This window comes from Bubalus kerabau, chromosome 15 (genome assembly GCF_029407905.1).
Source record: "Bubalus kerabau isolate K-KA32 ecotype Philippines breed swamp buffalo chromosome 15, PCC_UOA_SB_1v2, whole genome shotgun sequence".
NCBI classification, from domain to species: Eukaryota; Metazoa; Chordata; class Mammalia; order Artiodactyla; family Bovidae; genus Bubalus; species Bubalus kerabau.
The window spans coordinates 61,176,012-61,203,020 of record NC_073638.1 but is presented as its reverse complement, the minus strand read 5'-3'; the positions used below and the strand labels follow the sequence as shown (position 1 = coordinate 61,203,020).

Genomic DNA, 27,009 nt, shown 5'->3' with positions numbered 1-27,009 from the left:
CATCAGAGTCTTTTCCAATGAGTCAACTCTTCACATGAGGTGGCCAAAGTATTGGAGTTTCAGCTTTAGCATCAGTCCTTCCAAAGAACACCCAGGACTGATCTCCTTTAGAATGGACTGGTTGGATCTCCTTGCAGTCCAAGGGACTCTCAAGAGTCTTCTCCAACACCACAGTTCAAAAGCATCAATTCTTTGGTGCTCAGCTTTCTTCACAGTCCAACTCTCACATCCATACATGACCACTGGAAAAACCATAGCCTTGACTAGACGGACCTTTGTTGGCAAAGTAATGTCTTTGCTTTTTAATATGCTATCTAGGTTGGTCATAACCCCAAAATAAAGTCTGGCACTGTTTCCCACTTCCCCATCTATTTTCCATGAAGTGATGGGGCTGGATGCCATGATCTTAGTTTTCTGAATTTGAGTTTTAAGACAGCTTTTTCACTCTCCTCTTTCACTTTCATCAAGAGGCTCTTTAGTTCCTCTTCACTTTCTACCATAAGGGTAGTATCATCTGCATATCTGAGGTTATTGGTATTTCTCCTGGCAATCTTGATTCCAGCCTGTGCTTCATCCAGCCCAGTATTTCTCATGATGTAGTCTGCATTTAAGTTAAATAAGCAGGGTGACAGTATACAGCCTGATATACTCCTTTTATGATTTGGAACCTGTCTGTTCTTCCATGTCCAGTTCTAACTGTTGCTTCCTGACCTGCATACAGATTTCTGAGGAGGCAGGTCAGGTGGTCTGGTGTTTCCATCTCTTGAAGAATTTTCCACAGTTTGTTGTGATCCACACAGTCAAAGGCTTTGGCAGAGTCAATAAATAAATGTTTTTCTGGAACTCTCTCACTTTTTTGATGATCCAACAGAAGTTGGCAATTTTATCTCTGGTTCCTCTGCCTTTTATAAGTCCAGCTTGAACATCTGGAAGTTCGTGGTTCACCTAGTATTGAAGCCTGAGTTGGAGAATTTTGAGCATCACTTTACTAGCATGTGAGATGAGTGCAATTGTGTGGTAGTTTGAGTATTTTTTGGCATTGCCTTTCTATTGGATTGGAATGAAAACTGACCTTTTCCAGTCCTGTGGCCACTGTGGAGTTTTCCAAATTTGTTGGCATATAGAGTGCAGCACTTTCACAGCGTCATCTTTTAGGATTTGAAATAGCTCAACTGGAATTCCATCACCTCCACTAGCTTTGTTCATAGTAATGCTTCCTAAGGCACACTTGACTTCATATTATAGGATGTCTGGCTCTAGGTGAGTGATCACACCATCATGATTATCTGGTTGTGAAGATCTTTTTTGTATAGTTCTTTTGTGTATTCTCGCCACCTCTTCTTAATATCTTCTGCTTCTCTGAGGTCCATACCATTTCTGTCCTTTATTGTGCCCATCTTTGCATGAAAATTTCCCTTGGTACCTCTAAATTTCTTGAGGAGATCTCTAGTCTTTCCTATTCTACTGTTTCCCTCTATTTATTTGTATTGATCACTGAGGAAGACTTTCTTATCTCTCCTTGCTATTCTTTGGAACTCCACATTCATATGGGTGTCTCTTGCCTTTTCTCCTTTGCCTTTCACTTCTCTTCTTTTCATAGCTATTTGTAAGGACTCCTCAGACAGCCATTTTGCCTTTTTGCATTTCTTTTTCTTTTATCACTGCCTCCTGTGCAGTGTCATGAACCTCTGCCCATAGTTCTTCAGGCTCTCTGTCTCTCAGATCTAATCCTTTGAATCTATTTGTCACTTCCACTGTATAATCGTAAGGGATTTGATTTAAGTCATACCTGAATGATCTAGTGGTTTTCCCTACTTTTTAAAATTTTGGTTGAATTTGGTAATAAGGAGTTCATGATTTGAGCCACAGTTTTGTCTCAGTCTTATTTTTGCTGACTGTATAGAGCTTCTCCATCTTTGGCTGCAAAGAATATAATCAATCTGATTTTGGTGTTGACCATCTGATGATGTCCATGTGTAGGGTCTTCTCTTGTGTTGTTAGAAGAGGGTGTTTGCTATGACCAGTGCATTCTCTTGGCAAAACTATCAGCCTCTGCCCTGCTTCATTCTGTATTTCAAGGCTAAATTTGCCTGTTACTCCAGGTATCTCTTGACTTCCTACTTTTGCATTCCAGTCCCCTATCATGAAAAGGACATCTCTTTTGGGTGTTCTAGAAAATCTTGTAGGTCTTCATAGAACCATTCAACTTCAACTTCTTCAGCATTACTGGTTGGGATATAGAATTGCATTATTGTGATATTGAATGATTTGCCTTGGAAATGAACAGAGATCATTCTGTCATTTTTAAGATTGCATCCAAGTACTGCATTTTGGACTTTTTTGTTTGTTGACTATGAGTGCTACTCCATTTCTTTTAAGGGACTCTTGCCCACAGAAGTAGATATAATGGTCATCTGAGTTAAATTCACCCATTCCAGTCCGTTTTAGTTCACTGATTCCTAGAATGTCGATGTTCACTCTTGCCATCTCCGTTTGACCACTTCCAATTTGCTTTGATTCATGGACCTAACATTCCAGGTTCCTATGTAATATTGCTCTTTACAGCATCAGACTTTACTTCCATCACAAGTCACATCTACAACTGGGTGTTGTTTTTGCTTTTGGCCCCATCCTTTCATTCTTTTTGGAGTTATTTCTTGACTGATCTCTAGAAGCGTATTGGGCACCTACCAATCTGGGGAGCTCATCTTTCAGTGTCCTATCTTTTTTTCCTTTTCATACTGTTCATGGGGTTCTTAAGGCAAGAATACTGAAGAGGTTTGCCATTCCCTTCGCCAGTGGACCGTGTTTTGTTAGAACTCTCCATCATGACCCATCCGTCTTGGGTGGCCCTACATGGCATGGCTCATAGATTCTTCGAGTTAGACAAGGCTGTGGTCTGTGTGATCCGATTGATTAATTTTCTGTGATTGTGGTTTTCAGACTGTCTGCCCTCTGATGGAGAGGAATAAAAGGTTTATAGAAGCTTCCTGATGGGAGAGACTGACTGAGGGGGAAACTGGGTCTTATTTGATGGGAGGGGCCATGCTCTGTAAATCTTTAATTCAATTTTCTGTTGATTGGTGGGGCTGTGTTTCTCCCTTTTATTTTACTTGAGGCCAAACTATGGCAGGTAATGAAGATAATAGCCACTTCCTTCAAAAGGTCCCATGCATGCACTACTGCACTCAATCTCCCCAACCCTAGAGCAGGCCACGGCCAACCCACGCCTCTGCCAGAGACTCCTGAACACTCACAGGCAAGTCTGGGTCATCTCTTGTGGGGTCACTGTTCCTTTCTCCTGGGTTCTGGTGCACACAAGGTTCTGTTTGTGCCCTCCAAGAGTCCGTTTCCCCAGTCCTGTGTAAGTTCTGGCAGCTCTATGGTGAAGTTAATGGAGACGTTCTCCATGAGGGCTTATGCCATATCCAGGTCTACTGCACCCAGAGCCCCTGCCTCTGCAGCAGTCCTCTGCTGACCCTTACCTCCCAGGACACTCAATATGTGGCTCAAATTGCTCACTCCCTCTTTTTCTTTTGTGTGCCCTCCCAGTGGTACAGGTCCTGACCTGACCACTTCTCTTCCCTTCTTACCCAGTTCCATGAGTATCTTTCTCATAGTCTTGGTTGCATAAGAGTCTTTGCCAGTCTCTAGTTCATTTTCGGTGTGATGTATCACATGTAGATGTATTTTTGATGTGTTTGTGGGTAGAGGTGAGTTACACATCCTCCTACTCTGCCATCTTGATCTGAATCCTCAATTCAGTATTTTAAAATGTCTAATATAGGTTTTGTTTTTGTAACTGGATTCTAACTGATACACTCCAAATATGCAATTCAGACCTCTCACAGTATGAAACAACTATACTCTTTTTAATTGTTCTTAAAATTTGTCTTCAATTTTCCTCCATTTGCTAGTCACCAACAGACAGTTTGCATAAAGGGCACATGGCATTCTATACAAGTTGTTTAAAAGCTGTTGAAGTATTTTGGGCCATAATGGAGTAACTATGTTGAAATAAGTAGAAACTTAAATTGAACTTTTACCTTTTTTCTTCCTGTAAATTGTAGCATATGAACTGTCTTAACATAGGACAGGGCTCGCATTTTCCTACTGACACACTAGGTATTTTTGAAGTGTTCTCAAGAATTAAAATGCTATAGGGTTTTATATTTAAATGTAGACTTCTGTGGGGGAAGGCACTGCTCCCTGCTGTAGAACTAAGCAACTGTTTTATTTCACTGAGGATAATTAAACGTCCTTTCATTTAACCAAATCAGATGTTCTTTTCTATGCAAGTTTCAGGGAAAGTGTTCTTAAAGTTTCTATTAATCTACATTCTCAAGTAATATGTCCCATTAAATCCTGATAATGAGGAAATTGTTCCTACTGAAAATGTTATCTCTCTGGATGATGTACAAGTATGTAAATTATACAAATGACTGTTTTGGGCCCTTGTGGAAATATTGTATTAAACAAACAAAATCTCACAGTCTAGAGGGAATATGTCTATGGCTGAACAACAGAGAAATTTGTAATAGCTTTCCAAGTTAATTATAGATAGGGCCTCACTAAAAACCTCCAGATAGTGATCTAAACTGCTTTTAGCATCCTTTTATTACTCAGGATAATCTTACTTTTAACATTATAAAATTTGGTCATGACTGAAAGAATTAATCCACTAAATTGTGTTTTCTCTTTCTGACATCAAATTTACCATTTCTTGTGGCTGTCAATGAATTAACCCAATTAATTCAGTATTTTGTCATATACATTCAGCCAAAAATCTAGATTTTGCTAATTTGACACATTCTATATATCATGTTTGAAAAGGAATTTTGATCCTGTTTCAAATATCTCTGTGGCCTTCATCATCTTAAGTACATGGACAATAGAGATTCTTATTTTCACAGTCCTTACCCCTTGTCCAAAATTAGTTTAGATTCCCAGGCATTGAAACCTACTTGGTTATAAGGATACAATTCAGTCACATTGGTTATAGCAGGTAGCTTCAGTTGCCTATTCAGCCATCATTCACAACATTTTCCTTGCTAACCACACCTGATTTTTGTATATTTCTGGCAACAAAGTTGTCCAGTGAAAACAGGTATGTGAGGCAACACTTACAAGAATGTGAGCCCTGGAGATGTGGCAGTAATTTTGTGAGCATGAAGAGAACAAATCTGAGGGACAAAATCAACATGATGAGGCTTGTTGTGGATGGGAGAGTAAAAAGAAAAGGGGCTTCGGCTTTGGTGGTGCTTCAGAGCCATTTATGGAATTCTTCTACCTCCAGAGCTCCTTAGCATCTAAGGCAATCAATGACTAATATTTAAACTGCTTTTCACTGGATCTTTGGTGTTCTAATCAACTCTTATAGGTTTTGTAACTCATGATTTGTTATCCACTGGTCACAGGGCTTAAATTAGGTTCCTGGACCCAATTCCAACATGTGTATGTGAAGGCTTCCCCACATGGACGAACAATTCAGTCCCCACAATTCAACACAATCATGACACTTTCTCGCTGGAGAGCATCAGATTCCACAGATTAAGGGCTCAGTCCCATAAGACTGTTATTACCCTGTTCCACTCCCTTTTTCAGATGCCAGCCATAAGTCCAGGTTGTCACTTGTACCTCTGACCCTGTCTGTTGATCAGAGATTCCCACCTCTTCCTTGGGCTCAACTGATTTTCTAGAGAAGCTCAGAAAACTCAGAGAAAGTATATATACAGATACATGCATCCATATATATACTTATATGTATATATTTTATGTATAACTTGGGAGCAGCCTGATGGAAGAGATGCATAGGGCCAGGCGTGGGGAAAGGGTGAGGACCTTCCATGCTCTGCTATGGTGTGCTGCTCCTCCAGCAACCCCATGTATTTGCCAAACCACTCTGAACCCCATTCTCTTGGGGTTTTATGGAGGCTTCATTAATAGGCATGATTGATTACATCCTTGGCTATTGGCAGCTGAGTCAACCTCCATCCTGCCTCCCCTCCCATGAGGTCAAGGTTTCCAATCCTCTAATCACATGTTTTGCTCCAGTTCTCATTTGTAGGTGCTTTCCCAATAGTCAGTTTATTTACATAAGAAAAGATGTATTTATTACTCTTAACATAGGAAATTCCCTGGATTTTGGAAGCTGTGAGCCAGGAACTGTGGACAAAGACCAAATATATATGAGAAATATATGATGGTCATCTGAATTACCAAATATATGTTTCTTATAAATTACAATGTTGCAGGGCCAGAGTGTTAAAGTTGTTCACATCTTCTTTGTGGTCCACACTTAAAAATCATTTTATAAATTACTTAATAAATCCTCCAGTCATAAACCTTAACATTTATATTTCACTTCCTGCCCAACAGAGAATGTCCTCCCCTGACAGCTTTTCACCACTAGTAATAAGAAGGGCTCTGGACCAAGCTCTCCTTTTACTCTTTCTATTTCCTGACCCAAACTGATGCTGCTTCATGCAGCCTTTCATGATGTGCATACCTTCTCTTCTTAAACTGTAAGTAATAAATTCGTCTTTCAGTGTTATTGACCTCTCTTGTTACTGAGTCACCTTTATAAATTAAAATCCTGTGGCCCAATCGAGACAGTGGTGCAATGGGCAGGGTGACTTGCTGTTTAATGAAGGTGCCCCTAGCTTGCTCTTGATTTATTAACTGGATTCACCAGAAAATGCTCCCTGGGAAGGCATGGCTGATGCGTGTACTTTAGTTGCAATGGCTTTATCTGTGCTTGCCATTTGTTGCATTAGTGTTCCAATCTAAATTGTAAGAGGACCTCTAAGGTATATGCCTCTATGATATACCTCGTTTAATTTAGATTTATGGAAGGATTAGCCACCTTCTGGGATATATAACTGGTTCCACTGGGTACTGTTGGTTGCTTTAACCTGTGCCTGGGAAGGGGTGGTTAGGTTGATTGGCTAAACTGCAAGGCAAAATGTCCTTGAAAGGAGTGAGGAGAGGCTTCTTCCAGAAGGATTGTGTTGGAGGCAAGTCTGATTCACTGACTCAATAACACTGAAATCAGTGGAAGAGTCAGATTAAGTTCTTTTCTCTGGGAAAGGGGCAAAAAAGTTTGATAGTCATAAATTGCAGGGAGTAATATGTGGAGTAAAGGGACAGTGAGTGTTCTGAGGATAGAAGTACTGCTTTAAATGGTGCTTTAAAAAGGTGCAACAAGCATGTGAATGAAGTAAAGACAGGAGCTATACATTTATCTGGAAGAACATTCCAGGTCGAGGGATTAGCAGATGCAAAATTCTGAAGATGTTTAGTTTGGCTGGAGTCATGAAATGAGGGGGCCAGTCAGAGAAGAGCGTGACTGATTGGTATAAGTATTAAGTGATAAATACACACGGAGCACAGCCCAGTGACATGCAGGTAGTAAACAAGGAATAGCTACTACTTCTCCATTCCATTTTATTGCAATTTAGAATACACACAATCTTGGTATGTTTTTTAATCTACAACTTTGTTCCTTGGTTCACATTTTCTGTACAAGGCAGCTCATTATGGCCTAGAAACACAGTTGTCTTAGATTCAACTTTGTATAACATTTTCCCCATGTCACTCATATGATAATCCTGACATTCATACTTAATAGCTGAGCTTTTAATCTCACCAATGACATTTATGGCACTCATGAAAAATGAAAAGTCCTGAAGTCTGCAGAATTTTCTATTGATTTCTCTTATTTATGGACCAGAGTGGTATATGTAATTTTGACATCCCAAAGCTATTATTATATTATGCCTAAAATTTTTGACCAAAAGAAATGTGAAATGTGGAAAGTTATCAAAGACATGTTAATTGAAAAGGGCAGGTTGCAGAACCATATGTAGAGTATCCATTACTTTAAAACAAGTGATGTGTGTTTAGGCATTCATGAAGGGATGCTAAAATGGTTTTGTCTTGAATGTTAACTGAGTTCTCAGAAATAAGGGGAATGGACGTTAAATTGTAAATACAACCACATCTACATTGAAGTGCTTGACTATCAATGTAGGATATACACTGGGAGTGAAAAAAATTCCTCCCAGGATTAGCTTTTTGCCCATATCAAGGCTAGATTGTGTAATAGACTCTCAGAGAGCTAAAGGTTCTTGAGAGCAGTCAGAGTGTGACTATTTTGGGAGAGACTATAAGTGTATGGAGTGATTCCTGCATCTGTTTGAGGAGAAGTGATAAATAGGCTTTCCTAATCTTGAAGCCAGGTGGAGGGCTCTTTAGAAGAATCATTTAGATAGCCTAGCTTGTGTCCTCTGGGGTTTTATGGCTGTAAGGCCTGACATGTGACTCCTGCCTGAAGTGATCTGTAGCAACAAAGAAATATTCCTGCATTTGCTGAATTCGGTGGGAAATGGATGTGTACTTATGTAGACCCTAAAGGAAGCAAGAGGAGGGGCTTGTCCATGGACACAGAATACATAAAGGGACCACAGAACAATGGGGCATTTGAAGCTGGGAAACAAGCAAAGATGTCATTCACATCTAGGAAACTGCAGTCAGAAATTCCTAGATGGGGATCTCGGAGGATCCCCGGAATGTCTCAGTATAAAACAAGCTTGCAATTGACCAACTCTGAGAACCCTGTTACAGATGATAACCATATCAGCCAAGCAGAGTCTTTCCTGACCTTAGCTTCTCCTTTCCCTGCTTCTTGTAGAGCCAGGAAAGTCCTGGTGGATAAGGAGGTAGAATTGAGGAACAAGATAAGCAAATAATGAAGAGGCCATTATCCCCTCAACTCCTTCCCCACAGCCTCTTTCTTAACCCATGGTGGGTTCCAAGCAGGGGCAAAGGAGAAGCTTTAGGGTACTAAAGAGGTATTGGGTTTTATATCACATTAAAGGATGCTTTTAGAAAGGTAAAATTATGCTTTCGTGCAAATGTAAAATGAACTTGTGCCTAAGATTATGTTTAATTTATAAGTTAATGGGGGAAATAGACTATAACCAGGTCCAAGTTTTGTTATTGTTTTTATCAATCACTAAGTCATGTCTGACTTTTTGTGATCCCATGGACTGTAGCCAACCAGACTCATCTATCCATGGGATTTCCCAGGCAAGAATACTGGAGTACATTCCCATTTCCTTCTACAGGGAATCTTCCTGACCCAGGGATTGAACCTACATCCATGATAGCTCAGTTGGTAAAGAATCCGCCTGCAATGCAGGAGATCCCTATTGGATTCTTGGGTCAGGAAGATACGCTGGAGAAGGGATAGACTACTCACTCCAGTATTCTTGGGCTTCCCTTGTGGCTCAGCTGGTAAAGAATCCACCTTCAATGTGGGAGACCTGGGTTCAATCCCTGGGTTAGGAAGATCCCTTGAGAAGGGAAAGGCTACTCACTCCAGAATTCTGAACTGGAGAATTCCATGGACTGTATAGTCCATGGCATCGCAAAGAGTCGGACACGACTGAGAGATTTTCACTTTCACTTTTTCACTCCTACATTGGCAGGTGGATTCTTTATTGCTGAGCCACTAGGGAAGCCTGGGTGCAAGTTTTGAGAATATATGTGACAAATACTTCAGTGTAAAGCATCTGTCTTTGTCAGGTTGGTGACCTTATGATAAGCAGAGGGAAGACAGGGAGTGGTTCTTAGCAGAAACACTTAAAATAGAGTCTGGAGATCATGTTTCCTAGGGCTGAAGAATCATTTAACTGAAACGGGCTGAAGATTTTAGGAGGAACATGGGAGAATATTAACAGTGTAGGTGAGACAGATGACATCTGCTTTGCTCAGCATTTTAGCCCTAGCCCCAGGCTGGATGCCTGACATTTAATATAGGATTAATAAAAAATTTTTTTTGCATGAATGACTGTTTACATTATTATTAAGTGGAAAAGGCCAGGAAGCTTTGGATCAGCAAAGTGAGCTGGATATTTTAGAAATGTGATGAGTAGTGGTAGAGGCATTGGAGTAAGAAAAATCAGGCATAGGGACTTCCCAGGTGGTCCAGTGGTTAAGACTCCAAGTTTCCAGAGCAGAGGGCTTGGATTTGTTCCCTAGCCGAGGAACTAAGATCCCACATGCTGGGGCGGATGAAAAGTAAAAAAAGAAGAAAACAAAAAACCAAGATCAGGTATAAAATGCTGAGAGCTTAAAACGAGGGTGGGGGCTTTTGGAAAAGTAAAGGAAGAAGCAGGTGTGAACTCTAGGATAGGATTTGTGGGCAGGGCTTGTACATATGAGGGACTTCCTTATAGCTCAGATGGTAAGGAAACTGCCTGCAATGTAGGAGACCCAGGTTTGATCCCTTGGTCAGGAAGATCCCTTGGAGAAGGAAATGGTAATCCACTCCAGTATTCTTGCCTGGAGAATCCCACGGACAGAGGAGCCTGGCAGGCTGCCGTCCATGGGGTCACAAAGAGTTGGACATGACTGTATATGTATATACTAATATATAAAGAGGGCCAAGGGAATAGAGAGAAAAATTAAAGATTACTTCCATATATTTAGTTTATATTGAGGAATCTGTGCTTAGAGCAATATTTCCATTAAATTTCCCAATGTTTAGACATGGAAGACCTTTTTTTTTTCTTTTTTCTGTAGACATACAAATATGGTCATAGGACATCCCAAAGCAAAATTTGAAAGTTGGGAAAATACATTTTCCCTCCTTTTCACACACTATCACCATTTTATTCTTGACCTCTTCCCTCTCATTTGAATGGGACCTTCTGCCCTCTTCCTGAACTTCTCTCTGTAAACTGGAACAGCAACACTTGCTCCTTGGAAGAAAAGCTATGACCAACCTAGACAGCATATTAAAAAGCACAGACATTGCTTTACCAACAAAGATCCGTCTAGTCAAAGCTATGGTTTTCCCAGTAGTCATGTATGGATGTGAGAGTTGGATGATAAAGAAAGCTGAGCACCAAAGAATTGATGCTTTTGAACTGTGGTGTTGGAGAAGACTCTTCAGAGCCCCTTGGACTGCAAGGAGATCCAACCAGTTCATCCTAAAGGAAATCAGTCCTGAATATTCATCGGAAGGACTGATGCTGAAGATGAAACTCCAATACTTTGGCCATCTGTTGCAAAGAACTGACTCATTGGAAAAGCTACTGATGCTGGGAAAGAGTGAAGGCAGGAGGAGAAGGGGACAACACAGGATGAGGTGGCTGGATGGCATCATCGACTCAATGGACATGAGTTTGAGTAAACTCCAGGAGTTAGTGATGGACAGGGAATCCTGGCGTACTGCAGTCCATGGGGTCCCAAAGAGTCAGACACGACTGAGTGACTGAACTGAACTGAATTTAGTCTACATTCCTCCAAAAGGCAGAGTCCAAACACAAGCTTCTGTAATGGTTATTTATTTTAGGGAGTGACCCTAAAGATTAGGATTAGGGGAAGGGGGAGAGTGATAGAGTGAAGTAGGATAGAAAGCCCCTTTAGGGAGGGGCTATCACCTGGTGTCTGCTGTGGACAACAGGGTCTTGATCTTGCTGGAGACTTTTTGAGTTATGTAGAATGCCTGTCAGAATTGTCTGTCTGTGAGACAGAAGAAAAAAGTATTTATCAATAGGCTCCTTTACCTCCTTGATCAAGGCTTGCCTCAGAGTGTATTAACTCTTTCTCACTGAGTTTTGCCCATCAGAATAGGTGAGAGGGATCCTTCAGGTAGTAGAAGTTGTCAGTTTAAAAAAGTTCCAAGATAAAAATCAGAAATGATATGCCACAGTTGAGGCATCATGAAATCAGATTAACCTAACCTACTCATAGCTGAGGACCCAGAGTGCCCTAGCAACAACTGCTGGAGTGAAAATGTGGGTGAGAAGGATGGGAGCTGGGCAAGAGATGTGTCTGATACAGTTCATGCCTTGAACTTGTGCCCTTAATTCAACAAGTTATCCTAATTAAATCATCATGCAGCATTCAAGGCTGGTGACAACACCTAAAAAGATATCCGATACAAAATTAGGATAACCTGTTCTGTGGATATCAGTTTTGTCCTTAGCCATCCCAGAACTTGCTTAATGAATCTATGAACAGAAAATCCAGGTAATGGGGAGAGGCAATGCTTGAGTTTACCATTATAAGTGTCTTTTTTTTCAAGGCTTATCTAACTATAGCTTCTTCTCAATGGCCAGGATGCCAGTATCAGAGATCAATGCTAATTGATATGTTACTGTTCCTCAAGGAAACTAACCAGTCCTTTGGTGATAGATTAATTACATCAGACCCTTTCCACTTTGAAGAAGGCCAAAATTCATTTCTGTGAGAATTAATGCATGCTCTGAATATGGTTTCATCTTCCATGCCTATATATCTGTCATCTTGGCCACCATATACGACCTTTAAAATGCCATATTATTAGACAAGTCTTTGGTAAGTAGCTCAAATTATAGACAACTTTGCCTAGGCTGAGAAATTGCTGCTGATTTATTTTGGCCAGTGAGTGAGTGTAATTCAGGGGGCTTCCACATGGTACTTGCTACCACAACGTTTCTTATTTCTATTTCAGGGAATCACTGTGAAAATTCTGCCAGTTGTTAAGTATACTAATACCAATTATGTACTCAGGAATTGGGGAAGTAACCACAGGGTGAGTCCATGGATTCTTAAGAGCCACTGTGAGATGGACTTGGGCCAGGATTTGATTTATAGTTTGGCCTCCGTAAAGCACCTGATGTAACCAAAGTCCATGTTTATGTTTCTGGTTTCAGATATTAGTAAAAGTTCAGACCCTACAAAGGTCTGTGTATTTTCCCTTCGCAGGGAATAGATATTATGATAGATATCTGTGAGTCCCTTTGTGGGAGAAATGGGAGAATGTTTATTCTGTACTTGACTTGGTTCCAGACTTTCCTCCAGAGAACATGACCTCTACTGCAATCAATGGACTCTGGCGTGAGAATTTACTCACATATGGGATGTAAGTGAGAAATCCTGACTTTTCATTGTAGCAGCTAACTTCAGCCTTTGACTTGTCAGTTCTTTACTTTATTTGATTAAACAAGTACACTTAGACTTCCTGCCTCTTTTTTCATCCTAAGAACACCATCGTCTGTTCCTTCTACCATGGCCCCTCTGTTTATGAACTGACTGAGTTTGAGTTAATAGTTGCGTAAATTGCTTTCTACTTGTGGTCACCTCTGATGTTCATTCATTCAACTGGCAGCACTGATGGAAAGTGGACTGTGTGCCAGCCACGGTTCCAGATACTGGGGGTGCTGTCAGGAACCAAACGATAAAGTCCCATCCTCACAGAGCTTACGTTATAGTTGGACATTCACGTTGTCCAACAATCACTAAATATACTCAGAATTTGTTAGTGTGACTATAATTTGGTGGGAATAGTAAACATTTTAAATGCTGTTTAAGTATCAAATAGAGTGCTGTGAACTCACAATTTATAAATAGTAAAGAACTGCTGTAAGTTGTGAAGGTATAAGTTGTATTTAGTTATGTACTTCATATTTTTTCCTTTTCTACTTCTTGTAGACATTAGAACCATGTTTATGGTAACTGATATGCACAGATGTTGAAAATCCTAGACCATATCTATAATGTTTATAATACATATGTAGTATTATGTTGTTCAAGGCAAAAAAAAAAAAGTGTTTTTAAATTTTAGTGCTGGGCTTGAGCTGTGGTAGAAGGATGTTGAATCTACAAACCACAGCTTCAGAGTCTTGCCTGGAAAATATGCTTGGTTGACCTAGAAATTTAGGTTGGCACATTTGCATGTATAATATGGAAGAGGAGATTAATGTATTATGCACACAGGAAATATCTACTCAGTAATATTAAAAATGAGTGAAATATGTATCATACCAGAGTAGGGATGCTTAACTCGGAGAATGGACAGAATTAACTGAGAGTCTTACACACCTTAAAAGCCTGTAATATGAATTCCAACCATACTGAAACTGGAGGTTCTGATTTTCTGTGGGTTTGTGGTAGAGTCTGGACTTCTGTATTTGTTAGTAGCCCCACAGGTGACTGAGATGCACAACCAGCATGTATAAACAGTGTGCAAAAGGTACAGAAAGTCTGATTTTAATTCTGTGCAAAGAGCTCTCTTACAACTATTTTATCTGTCAAGAGTCAGCATAAGTAGGATATCAAAATAAAATGGAGAAAGTTAGTACTAATATTCAGACATATGCTTATATACATACTATTATTGGCCAAAGTAAACTGTGCTAAACAACTTCTTTTTATTTTCATCATGAACCAGATGTTTCCACCTCATATGATATTGTTTATATTAGTGTAAGTCTAAGACATCCCCATATTTCCTTCTAGACTACTTTTGCCATAAGCTCTACAGCAAAGGCAATACAACCAAATGAGTTTTACTTATACTTCCCATCTTTACCATCCGCCTGTATTCTCATTAATTTTTTTATTCATGTATATAAATGGGTATGGTTGTGATGCGTATTCTTGGACATTATCTTTTTCTCTTGTTTTCTGTTTCTTTGGGGAGGTATCTCCACTGGAAAGCCACCATGAGTCTCTTACCTGATGAATGCTGTGTTGTTCTGTCCAAATCTCCCCCAGCAAGTCATTCATTTTTTTTTTTTTTTTCACCTGCAAGGATGTTGACTGCCCACAGGCCACAGCTGAGTCACACTGTAAGGATGGCCTATATCTGAAGGAGTGGCCTTGCCCGAGTTATGTCATCTCTCAGGCACACCCTCTATCCATTTGACTAGTCAATATAAGAGACAAAGGCCTGTCCCTCTTGCTTTAACACAGCTGTGCAAGGCCTCTCCTCCAGAGGTCTTGGAGGATCTGCAGGGGCCTTGGTTGCAATTACATTGCAGTTCAATTTCTCCCACTGCCCAGTCCTGCTTCCATCAGCCCCCACTGTTGTTGAACCCCAGGGAATTCCCCAATAAACCTCCTGTAGTTAGATCTATATCTCCAAGTCTCTTTCTAGGGGACTGGACCTAACACAAGCAGCTTCTGTGATTGGTGAATATGCATGATGTAGGCCTGCATGCATTTCTCAGCCCTCTGAGGGTTTTCTTGTAGATCTCTTGTTTTCTATGAATGCATGCTTAGGCCAGGTCATGTTCTTGTCACTGAAGGATCCTGGCCTTCCAGGAGACAACCATGGTGTATTGCTACCTGAGACAGAGTGGAGTCACTTGCTCCATATCTAAAGTCATGTTCTTTGATCAGCCTTATATATAATAATCATCTTTTGATTTCCATCTAATTGTTTCATCTATCTTCTAATTCGGAACTCAGGCATGGTAAGACATCTATGTGACTTATTGAGCCATCTAAAACTCCACTGAATATTACCTCATAGGGTTATCATGACAAGTAAATGAAATGTGTTTAAATTGCTTAGCATAGCATCTGTGCATGCATGCTAGGTTGCTTCAGTTGTGTCTGACTCTGCGAGCCTATGGACTGTAATCCACCAGGCTCCTCTGTCCATGGGATTCTCCAGGCAAGAATGTGGGAGTGGGTTGCCTTGCCCTCCTCAAGGGGATTTTCCTGACCCAGGGATCAAATGCACGTCTCTTATGTTTCCTGCATTGGTGGGTGGGTTCTTTACCACTTGTGACACCTGAGAAGACCCCAGCATAATATCTAGCATAAAGAAAGTACTTGAAAAATATTGCTTTAAATTATTTAAAATATATGACTCAACATTACATATATTTTTAAGTGTATTCAATTTATCCAGATTCATATCCCTCTGAGTAGTTTTTGGAAGTTTTGATACTGGTATGAAAAATGAAGATCAAGGGGAATTTATGTATTAAATTTTGGTTTTTGGTCAACAACCATCAGACCAACCTATATCTACCACCTCAAAGTCCGGTTACCTGTCTGTGATCTTCAAAGTTTGCACAAAGATGGTTTTATTCCCCCACCCCCCTCCGCTCTGATTAGTAGCACGTATGTTTATAAATCTTTCTAGGCAACAGAAGAAGCATCCAAATGACAGTTCTTTGAGTCTTTGACTCTCATTCATTCATTCAACTAGCGTTCATTCGTCACTTACTCTGCACTAAGCTTTGAGTTAATAAAGCTCACATGTGTTATTTTATTTAATCTCCCAGGAAGAGAACGCCTGTGCTATCATCATTTCCTAATGGCTTAATTGAAATTTCTTTTCTAGAGGACTTTATAAAGCATTGCACATCTTGACACAATTTAAAAACAATTATGTGCAAAGGTAGGGTAATGGGTTGCATTTATTTTCAGTGAGCATCCTTCTGCTTAGAATTAAATAACAGGAATGATGCCAAGAGTGAACTGTGAAGAGGGCTATTTTAAAGATTTATCCATGTGTAGAAACATGGATCATCACATGAACGTGAGATGATTTGGGTTTTGGGATCATGCAGGTAGTGGTAGTGGTGGTTTAGTCACTAAGTTGTATCCAGCTATTTGCAGGCCCATGGATAGTAGCCAGACAGGCTCCTCTGCCCATGGGATTTCCCAGGCAAGAACAGTGGAATGGGTTGCCATTTCCTTCTCCAGGGGACCTTCTCAACCCAGGAGTCGAACCCGCGTCTCCTGCATTGCGGGTGACCTTCTGCACTGCAGGTGGATTCATTACCGACTGAGACACCGGGGAAGCCCGCATGCAGACCTTAGATGAAATCAAACACTAACTATATGAATTACATTGGCCTTTTCAGTCCTTGAAGATCGTTGTATACATTAAAGAAAATAGCACAAGAATTACTACAGTGAATTTCCTGGAAAGGAGTACTCCTTCAATAAAAGATGATGGTGTTACTAGTAACAGTACTAGTAATAATGGTCATACTGATGACGGTTGCAGTTAAGTCAGCAAAATAAAGTCCAGTTATGGCAGATGCCATTCAACAGCTATCACCTTTCGTTTCCTTAACAGAACCCTCATTTTGTACAAGTGCTAGACAGTTCTAGAACTCAGGGAAGTTAGCCTTTCCTACCCCACCAACTCATGAAGATAAGTCATAATTAGTCTGAAGAAGACATTAAGATCTCATTCTCCTTGAGCTGTTTTGCATATGACTGTCTCAAGCTCTCTAGGACAGAAGGAAATTTTCTGAGGAGCTTTTGGGAAATGTTTTTCATTCCTGATAAAAAGGAGAAAGATGCACAGGAATATATCTTGTCGTTACGGCCTCAGCCCCTTCCTCCTCCCTTCCTTCTTCACTCCTGGCTGGGAGATACTCAGAAAGCTATGGTGATTCTGAGGCGACAGGCAGAAGGAAGAGCAGCTACCCTTTAGAGGATGCCAGAGCAGAAAAACTGCAAAAGCAAAACCTCCTGAAGGTGCCTAAGCCATTGGTTGTTGAATATTCTACCACTTGAAATCACGGTTGGCATTCACAAAATAGTCATCAGTAGGCACCTGTTGGCATTCTTCTTCATCTGTTGGCAATAATGATTATGATAGGGAGAGAAATTAGTTCTAGATAGTCATCACAGGATATTGCAGTGATCATTGATATTGCAATGGCCATCTTCCTTATTAAGGTAATGTCTGAAGAACGATTGAAGCACTTTCTGCCAGTTCTGTCTTTGGTGAGGGAAGTAGCACAGCTGTATTCTGGAGTTTTCCCAATGTACTCTGTACTTCTGGAGGATCACACGTGGTCTCTAAAATAATTTTGCATCTGTAGGTCACATCTGCCTGGAGTGGAAGAGGACTCCATGCAGGGCATGGAGTTTACACTGGAGTAGGAATAAGAGGTGCTGAAGTCCAAGCCTTATCTCCTTTCCCTGCTTTCTCCTCTCCTGGTTAATCTCTGCTGAGACTGGCTTGGGGACAGATGAGTGCTCTTTGATGGCTGGGACTGTCTTACAAAAGGGGGCTAGAACACAAATGTTGGTTTCCCACTAATTTTTCAGTACTACTCATTACGGGGCAGGGCCAGGCACTGCTTATACTATGTCACCACCCCAGCTATTAAATGGAGGCCTTCTTTTCCTTCATCTTCTTTCCTCCAGCTTAAACTTCTAGGGCTGCAGAGAACAGTGATCTAAGATCCACAGAGAAACTACGAAACAACAGTATTGGAGAGTTTATAGGAATTCTCTGCTTATTGAGACCGCAAGTCATAGAATGACTATCAGTTAATTGGGGACGTTGTTGGGAGAGTGAATGTGGTTTACCACAATACACTATGGCTCAGATGGGGACATCACTTAGCTAGTGACAACTCTGTCAAACAAAATCACATCAATGATTCAGAAAAATCAACAAATGATTTGGAAATAATTGGAAGACTTGATGCATAATGCATTTCACATAGAAAACAGTTCACTTTCAGCATAAAAGGAAATGTATATTAACTTTTTGAGTCACATTTATTTGTATGTTTACTATATTACTGTCATGGTTGGTGTTTATTTGAAACATCAGTTTTGCTTGCAGTTAAGTGCTTCTAACTGAGGGATTTTGGTGGAGAGAAGGAAGAGCTGTTTCATCCAAGGATCAATATAAAGAGTTGACTCTTCAGTGGAAGTTTTAGTCTGGCAGCAGAGAGATAAAAGACATTCTACCAACACTGGTAAACTTCAGCATCTTTTGAAAATCTCCCTGGCACCACTCTCCTTGTTGTGCCTGTGTCAGGGTTATTTGAAGTTGTCTCTTGCTCAGTCCAACGTGAATGAGAAGACACAGAACCACATTTTTTTTTATTAAATGTGAAACTCAGACTTTGGTACATTTCAACTGTGAAAAATAGAGACAGGGAAATAGTCCATGTTTCACTCACCCTTTAATGAAAGACTTTCCATCACAAGTATTTCGTCCTTTGTAAGTAAGCTATACCTAGAATAGTGAGATTAACAAGCTCAGTTTTCACTTGTTGGGAAAACATTACAGGCAGGTACATGGATCTTTAACATCACTTCATATTTTTTCAAAAAATAACCTCTCTGATGTTAATTATACTTTTATATGGGCTAATTATCATATTGAAGAGAAATATGGAAATGATGAAATAAAAATAAGTAAATTTCTTTAAGGCCATTCCTTTAAATAGGTACTGTGAAGTGTCAGTTTTCATTTTTTATTCCATCAAGTCCTAGTTATCCTTCATGGCTTCTTAAAGGGCACTGTGTAAAGGGAAATTCCACCGGGTGAGTCGGCAAGACTTCTATGACTATATCAGACATTGAATCTTTCCTTCTTTTCTTTTTATATATTGGGGTTCCACAGGAGGTTAAACAATATTTTCCTTGATAATCAAATACAGGGACTTCCCTGGTGGTCTGTGGCTAAGACTCTGAGCTCCCAGTGTGGGACCCTGCATTCCATCCCTGGTGAGTAAACTAGATCCCACATGCCTTGAGTAAGAGTTCACATGCCATGGCTAAAGATGCTGCGTGGTGCAGCTAAGGCCTGGCACACCGGATAACTAAACAAATAAAAATCAGAAAACAATCAAATGCATATTCACACTCAGTAAAATACATCTATTTTAAATGTACAGTCTGTGGGTTTGGACAAATGTGTTTATCCATGGACATTAGTGTTGTGAACAGTGTTTAGCTATTATAAGTAAAGTTGTAATGAACATTTGTGTAAAAGTTTTAAATTTGGGTTTTTTTTTCATTTTTTTTTTAAATTTTATTTTATTTTTAAACTTTACAATATTGTATTAGTTTTGCCAAATATTGAAATTAACCACTTGTAAAAGAATGAAACTAGAACACTTTCTAACACCATACACAAAAATAAACTCAAAATGGATTAAAGATCTAAACATAAGACCAGAAACTATAAAACTCCTAGAGGAGAACATAGGCAAAACACTTTCTGACATACATCACAGCTTTTTTCATTTTTCTTGGGTACATACTTAGGAATATAATGGCTGAGTAGCATAATTATAGATTTAATCCTCTAAAGATTTGCAGAACTGTTTTCCAGAATGGTTGTACTATTTTGTACTTTTATATTCCTACCAGTTCTAGTTGTCCCAAATCCTCACCAGGACTTGATATGATGTTAATTTTAGTCATTCTAGTGGATATGTAGAGCTATTTTATTGTGGTTTTAATTTGTTTTTCCCTGATGACCAATGATACTGAGCATCTTTTGATGGATTTAATGGTCATCTGTATGTCAAATCTTATGAAGCATGTTTTTAAATCTTTCATCCACTTTTTAACTGAGTTGTTTTTCTTTGTATAGAGTAGTGTGGGTTCTCTCTATATTTTGGATTTAAGTCTCTTGTTACATATATATATATATAATAGATATATTCTCCCATCTGTGGTTGACTGTTCATTTTCTGAAAGGTGACTTTTAAAGAGCAGAGTTGTTTAATGTTGAAAACATCTAGTTTATCATTTTTTTCCTGGTTAATGTATTTTATTTTCTGAGAAATATTTGCCTGCCCCAAGGTGGTGAAATTTTAGTTTAAATTTTAAGTCAATGATCTCTTTCAAGTTAATTTTAGGATGTTATGGTGGGTAAAGGTCAAGTTGATTTTTCCAAACAGATATCCAATTTCCAGGACCATCCTTAACCATGTATGTGTGGGTCTATTTTTTTGGATTCTCTATTTTTTTCCCTTTCGTCTACATATTTATTCTTTTACCAGTCCCACATTCACTTGATTGCTGTAGCTTTATAGTAAGGATTTAAATTGAGTATAGTCCTCCATGTTTGTTATTTTTCAAAATTCATTTGACTGGTCTAGATTCTTTTTATCTCTATGTAGATTTTAGAATCAGTATGTCAATTTCTATGAAAAGCCTGCTGGAATTCTTACTGGGATTGTACCCCACCCATAAATAATTCTTTTACTTCCCACATATTTCTCATTCTGATTACTACTGCTTGCTTTCTATAGATTCCAGTTCCTATATGCTATCATTTAACTTCTGCTGGGAGATTTTCTTTTACTATTTTTCTTAGCACAGATCAACTGGTAATAAGTCCTATTGACTTCAATCTGTCTGTTAAAATCTTTATTTTATTTTTATTTTGAAAGATATGTTTTATACATGTGTATCTTACAGTTTATGTTTATTTTTCAGGTACGATGTCAACCATTCTTATTGATGCTGCCCTGTTTATAATGTTAGTTTTTCTAAAGCTGCTTCTAAGATTTCCCCCCATTTTGTTCATTGAAAGCCTTGCAACTATGGGTTTACAGTTTTTACCAAATATTGAAAATTTTCAGGTATTATTGCCTCAAATATTTTTCTTCATTTCCTTTCTTTTCTGAGACTCCAATTTCATGGCTGTTACACTGTTGATGTTTTCCCTCAGGTCACTGAGGATTTAATCATTTTTTTAACCTTAAATAAAAATGCTTTAACTTGAATAGTTTCTATTTCTATGTATCCAGATTAGTATTTTTATGTAGTCTCTAATTTGATGTTAAGCCAATTGAATACATTTTTTCAAATATTTTATTTTTCATCTCTAGGAATTCCATTTGGTTCCTTTTTATGTCTTCTATTTCTCTCCTAGTGTGACAAGCAGTAACGTTACCTGCTAATCAGTTTTATCCTTTCAAGTTTAATTTTTAAACTTTGTTATGGCAGGTTTGGGCTTCCTGTGTGGCTCAGCAGAAAAGAACTTGCCTGCAGTGCAGAAGATGCAGGAGACATGGGTTTGACCCCTGGGTCAGGTAGATCCTCTGGAGGAGGGCATGCAACCCACTTCAGTATTCATGCCTGGAGAATCCCATGGACAGAGGAGCCTGGCAGGCTACAGTCCATAGGTCACACAGAGTTGGACACAACTGAAGTGACTGAGCACGAGCACGATGGCAGGTTTGGGCTTCCCAGGTGGTGCTAGAGGTAAAGAACCTGTCAATGCAGGAGATGTAAGAGACACAGGTTCAGTCCCTGGGTTGAGAAGATCCCCTGGAGGAGAGCATGGCAACCCACTCCAGTATTCTTGCCTGAAGCATCCCATAGACAGAGGAGCCTGGCGGGCTACGGTCCATAGGGTCACACAGAGTTGGACACAACTGAAGCAACTTAGCACTCATGCATTTATGGCAGGTTTATAGAAAGGCTAATTTATCCTAAGGATAGTTTAGTCCTAATACTTAAGTGTGAGTTTCTGGGGTCTTCACTATGTGCTCTGTGTGTTCAATGAGGAATTTCCACTCTGACTGCTGGAAACTCAAATGTCCTGTACCCCTGTGTGAGCTTTGGGAGTGAGTGAGCCGCAGTTTCCTGGTACTTTTTCCTTCTCTGGTAATTGTTCTGTGCCCAGCATTATGGAGGAGCAGTGTAAGCCTTTGCAGGTTAGCAGTAAGCCAAGTTTTCGAGGGGCCTTGTCTGCAGTGTCTGGCAGTCATTCTTCGTGAAGCAGTCTCTTTACTGGTACTCTGCTTCATACATTTCAGCCACCTTTACCCCACAACTTGGATTTCTGTCTCCTCATCTCAATGAGAATGCAGGATTCTTTTAACATTTCTCTTCTCTGAGAAATGGAACAGAAAGTGCCTATAGGCAGAAAGCCCAGATGATTCTAGGATTCATCTTATTTTCCTTTATTTTGTGACTGCAAAATTCTGTCCTTGTTTTGCTATATTGGAATATGTATATTTTGTCTAATTTTATGGCTGCTTATGACAAGAGGACAAGTCCTGTACCAGTCAATCATTGTGACAAAAAACAATATCTCTAATTTTTAAGGGCATTTCTCCAACTGAAATTATCTGAAAACCATCCCTATATATCTGTTTCTAAACCATATACGCATAAATACTAGGTTGAATTATGTAAATAAAACATTATTTTTTTAAAGAGGTAGTTTGAACTATAAACAAGTCATTGCCATATGTCCAGATATTCTAGAAAAGAAAGTTTTGAATATGTCCCACTTTTGGATCACCATGTCACAATCCTGCTATCACATCATATGCCTATAATCTGAGAAGGACTTATGTAATAAAGAAGACATTATGAAACAAAAAGATTTGGAGGTAAAGAACCACCTAGAAATAAACTCAAAAGCCATGTGTGTGTGTCGTGGGGATTGAGTGCTAAGGGAAGGTGTTGCAAATCTGGTAGCATCTGGAGTTACTGTGCAGAATTAGTTAAGTATTCTGGGAACTGAACATTAGTGGGGCTATCTTGAGAATAAAATCCATTAATGAATTTGCTTCTGGACTCTTTGTTCTATAATTTTAAGTGATTCAGTCAGTTGGAAACTCATTTGGTGATGTAGTTGACCTTTAGTAAACCTCAGTGTACTCACTAATGTATCAAAAGAATTACTGGTAATGCATCCTGATGATAGATTAACACCATAATGTGCCACTGGAGTAGAGCTTTCATACTATATTCCTCCAAAGGACTGTCCAGGGAATGATAGATCCCAAAGATGATTCCACTTAATTAGCCTGGAAAGTTCAATGATACCATGAACTGTTTTACTTCTTTAGATATAGGATCATTCGGAGATAGGTCTAGCATGGAGAGGGCGTCCCTTGTGGTTCAGCTGGTAAAGAATCCACCTGTGATGCAGGAGACCTGGGTTCGATCCCTGGGTTGGGAAGATCCCCTGGAGAAGGGGAAGGCTACTCACTCCCCTATTCCGGCCTGGAGAATTCCATGGACTGTAGAGTCCATGAGGTTGCAGAGTCGGACACGACTGAGCGACTTTCACTTTCACTTTCACTAGCACAGAGAAGTTGATCCCTGTGTCTCCTAGAGAGAGACTGTTCTGTTCTCTAGAATTTTCCTACAGAAAAGTTTCCATTTTGGAGTTTCTTAGCTTTATACGTTCTCAGTAATCAATTTGAATATGTTCTATGCCTAGAATTAGATTGCAAGCATATATCAGAGATGCTGTTAAGCAGCTGTTTTTAATGGAGCCTGGCCAGGCAAACACATACATCAGATATGGTGCAGGGTGTTACTTTCATTCTCTTAGTGTGGAGTGGAGAGGTAGGACTGAGAAAATAATTTGAGAGTCAAGGCTGTGGGTAATGAGCAGATTTTATGGTAGCAGTTACCTAAAAGATTGTTTTGAGAAAGATTCTGAGGCAATAGTCAGGTGCTGCAGGAAGGTATGCCATGATCAATTAATGGTGACTGCTCTCGAAGTCTGGGTAGAAGAGAAAGTGGAAGCACTATTTTATCCCTTGCAAGTGGAATCCAAGATTGCTATAAATTATATTTTAAGAAAAGAGAAGCATGGGCCCCACAAGTACAGAGTGAGATTGCAGTGCTATACTGCGATGTGCTTGAAAGTTAAGCTCTAAAATTTCAGTATGGGCTGGGTAAGGAAGGTGATATATATGCAATAGTGAGGGAAGATTAGAGAGAGTATGAATGGCTTTATTGAATGGAAAATATCAGAGTGAATTTTAGATTTCCTTGGAGATGATTTTCATGCATAGAAAAGGCTATTTTTGGTTATTTTAAAGTAATATTCTATTTATTTAATTTATAAATTCAGAAACTTTGTTTTTCCTTTAGTCTTGGTTCATCTTATTTTTCTATTTTTAAGTAGAGCAAATTTTGATTATTATTTTGACTAGTTTGGTTTAATTTACAAGCTTGGTCTATTAAGTTGCTTCAAATCTTCTAAACTTCATTTAACCTATTTCCTTTTTAAACAGTTCAAAGGTACAACTAATAGTCAAAATTGTCCCAAATACTTAAACATTTCCAGAAAATCTAATACATTCTATATGGTGAATCAAAAAGTATTTACCAAGATTAAATACCATTATATTTTTCAAACAGAAAAAGTTTAAGAATAGTTGCTCAGTGAACACAAGGCTAATCTGTTAGATCCTTTGAAGTGTCAAATTATTTTAAATATTAGAGTTAATTTAAATATATAATGTAGACTCCTAAGTTCAAATTAAGTCCTTAGCTTATCATCTTGTAACCTCTTTATTTTAAAAACAGATAAAGATTGTTTGCTTTAATATAGAATTTTTAAAAATCCCCATATAAAAACCCAATAGAAGACAGATATTAAATCTTTCATGGGATATCAAGGTATAAAGTATGAAAGCTAGTTATTCCAGGATTCCAAAGGTCCATGGAAAACACTAGATTTCCATGAAATATATTTTTCAAAAATTACTTCTGTTGCAAACTTGGGCTATAATTATTCAAAACAAAGAAGATTCCTAGCTTCTGGGAATCCCACTGTTTTTTCCAAAGTGAGGTAAGAATCATTATAACACAGAAGTAACCATTTAAAGTGTGCAAATCAGTGGCATTTAACATGTTCACAGTGTCGCACAATCATCACCTTGACTCATTATCAAAATTTTCTCGTCACCCAAAAAGGCAACCTTATACCCATTGATCAATCATTCCTTAGCCCTTTTCCAGGTGGCATTAATAGTAAAGAACACACCTGTGAATGCAGGAGACATGAGATGAGGGTTTGATCCCCAGGTCAGAAAGATCCCCTGGAGAAGGACATGACAAACCACTCCAGTATTCTTGCCTGGAGGATCCCATGGCCAGAGGAGCATACAGGCTACAGTCCATAGGATTGCAAAGAGTTGGACATGATTGAAGCAATTTACCATGTTTGCATGTATCAGCCCTTGGCATCTACTATTCTGCCTTCTGTCTCTATGGATTTACCTATTCTGAATATTTCTTATAAATTAAACCATATGATATATTGCCTTTTATGTCTGGCTTCCTTAAACTAGCATAATATCTTCAAGGTTCATTCACCTTGTAGTAGGTATCAATTCTTCATTCCTTTTTATGGCTGACTAATATTCCATTGTATAGATGCACCATGTTTTTATCCTGTCCAAGAACTGATGGACATTTGAGTTATTTTTACTTTTTGGCTATTGTATATAATAGTGCTTCTCATGTACAAGTTTTTGTTTAAATACCTGTTTTCAACTCCTCATTTTGAGGAGCTAAGAAACTTATTCACATTTAACAGCTAATACTGGAATTGGGATATAAATTTGGACTTCATGGTCTAAAATGTATGCTTTTTCCAGGGGATAGCAATATTTTCCGGGGGAAAAAAGAGCCAAGGAGATAGTCTTTTTTTTTTTTTTTTTTTTTTTTTGCAAAAGGATTTGAAACTACCATTTTCCTTTCATAGAAGAATCTAATGGAATTGGATTATTCCTCACATTCTAAAGTAGTCTATAATTAGAAAGGGATAGAAAAGACTTAGAGAAGAAAGAGATATGATCTATTATAAATCATCCCTATATTTACATATAGACACTGTTTCTCCTACTTTCTTTCAACTCCTGTCACGGGCTTCTGCTTTATAAATATTATTGACTAATATATCAGTTAGCTATTATCTGGAGGAAAAAGTCTCTGAGAGCAAGCAGCACCATGCTTTCATGCTTTGTCAGTGTCCTTTTGTAAATGATTCCCTCTAGTGGCTTGAAATTTTTGTCACTATGTTGACAAGATTTCTGTCTCGAAAAATGTAAGCAAGAGAGACCCAGTATATTTGTTATTGATAGTAATGAAAATCACAAGAGCAAAGCAATAATTCTGAAGGTTTCTGACTGTCATCACATACAGGAAACCAGGGTGATCTTTTAAAATATTTATCACATCAAGCTACGTCCTGACTTTACATTCCAATTAGAATAAACCCCAAACTCTTTTCTGTGCCTTATAAAACCACGAAGACTTGAAGCCTACCTGTTGCTCCGTACTCTTGCTGGAATGTCAACCATCGGGGTTCAGGAACTTCCTGAGTCTGCGTCACTGTTTTGTCTCCAGCACTGGAATAATGCCTGGGAAATGGCTGGTGCCATCAGAAGCATGTGAATGGCTGAATGGATGTCTTCTCTTTCCACTCTCTTGGTCTGATCTCCTCTCCTTTTTCAATACCTTGAGCACATCAAACTCCTTATTGAATCATGGCCTTGGCATTTGCAATCCCCAGTTAGCTGGAATTTTCTCCTCCAGATCATTGCATGTGGAGGAAGATTTTTCACACCCCTCAGGTCCCAGGTACCATGAAGAGATCATGTGAAGTAGATCCCTGCCCCTTTCATTATATCCTGTCACATCCTTCTGTATGATTCCTTCACAGTCACAGTTTGC

At 39.1% G+C, this 27,009-nt stretch overlaps 2 long non-coding RNA genes across 3 annotated transcripts in view; both read left to right on the top strand.

The window, feature by feature from the left end:
* The window catches only part of LOC129629264 (uncharacterized), a 488,327-nt gene that overhangs the window by 398,690 nt on the left and 62,628 nt on the right, over positions 1–27,009 (top strand). The gene's annotated exons all lie outside the window — the stretch shown is intronic.
* Positions 12,865–21,296, top strand: LOC129629266 (uncharacterized). The gene is made up of 2 exons (XR_008703117.1): positions 12,865–12,916; positions 21,007–21,296. It is a non-coding gene; the product is annotated as an uncharacterized LOC129629266 (long non-coding RNA).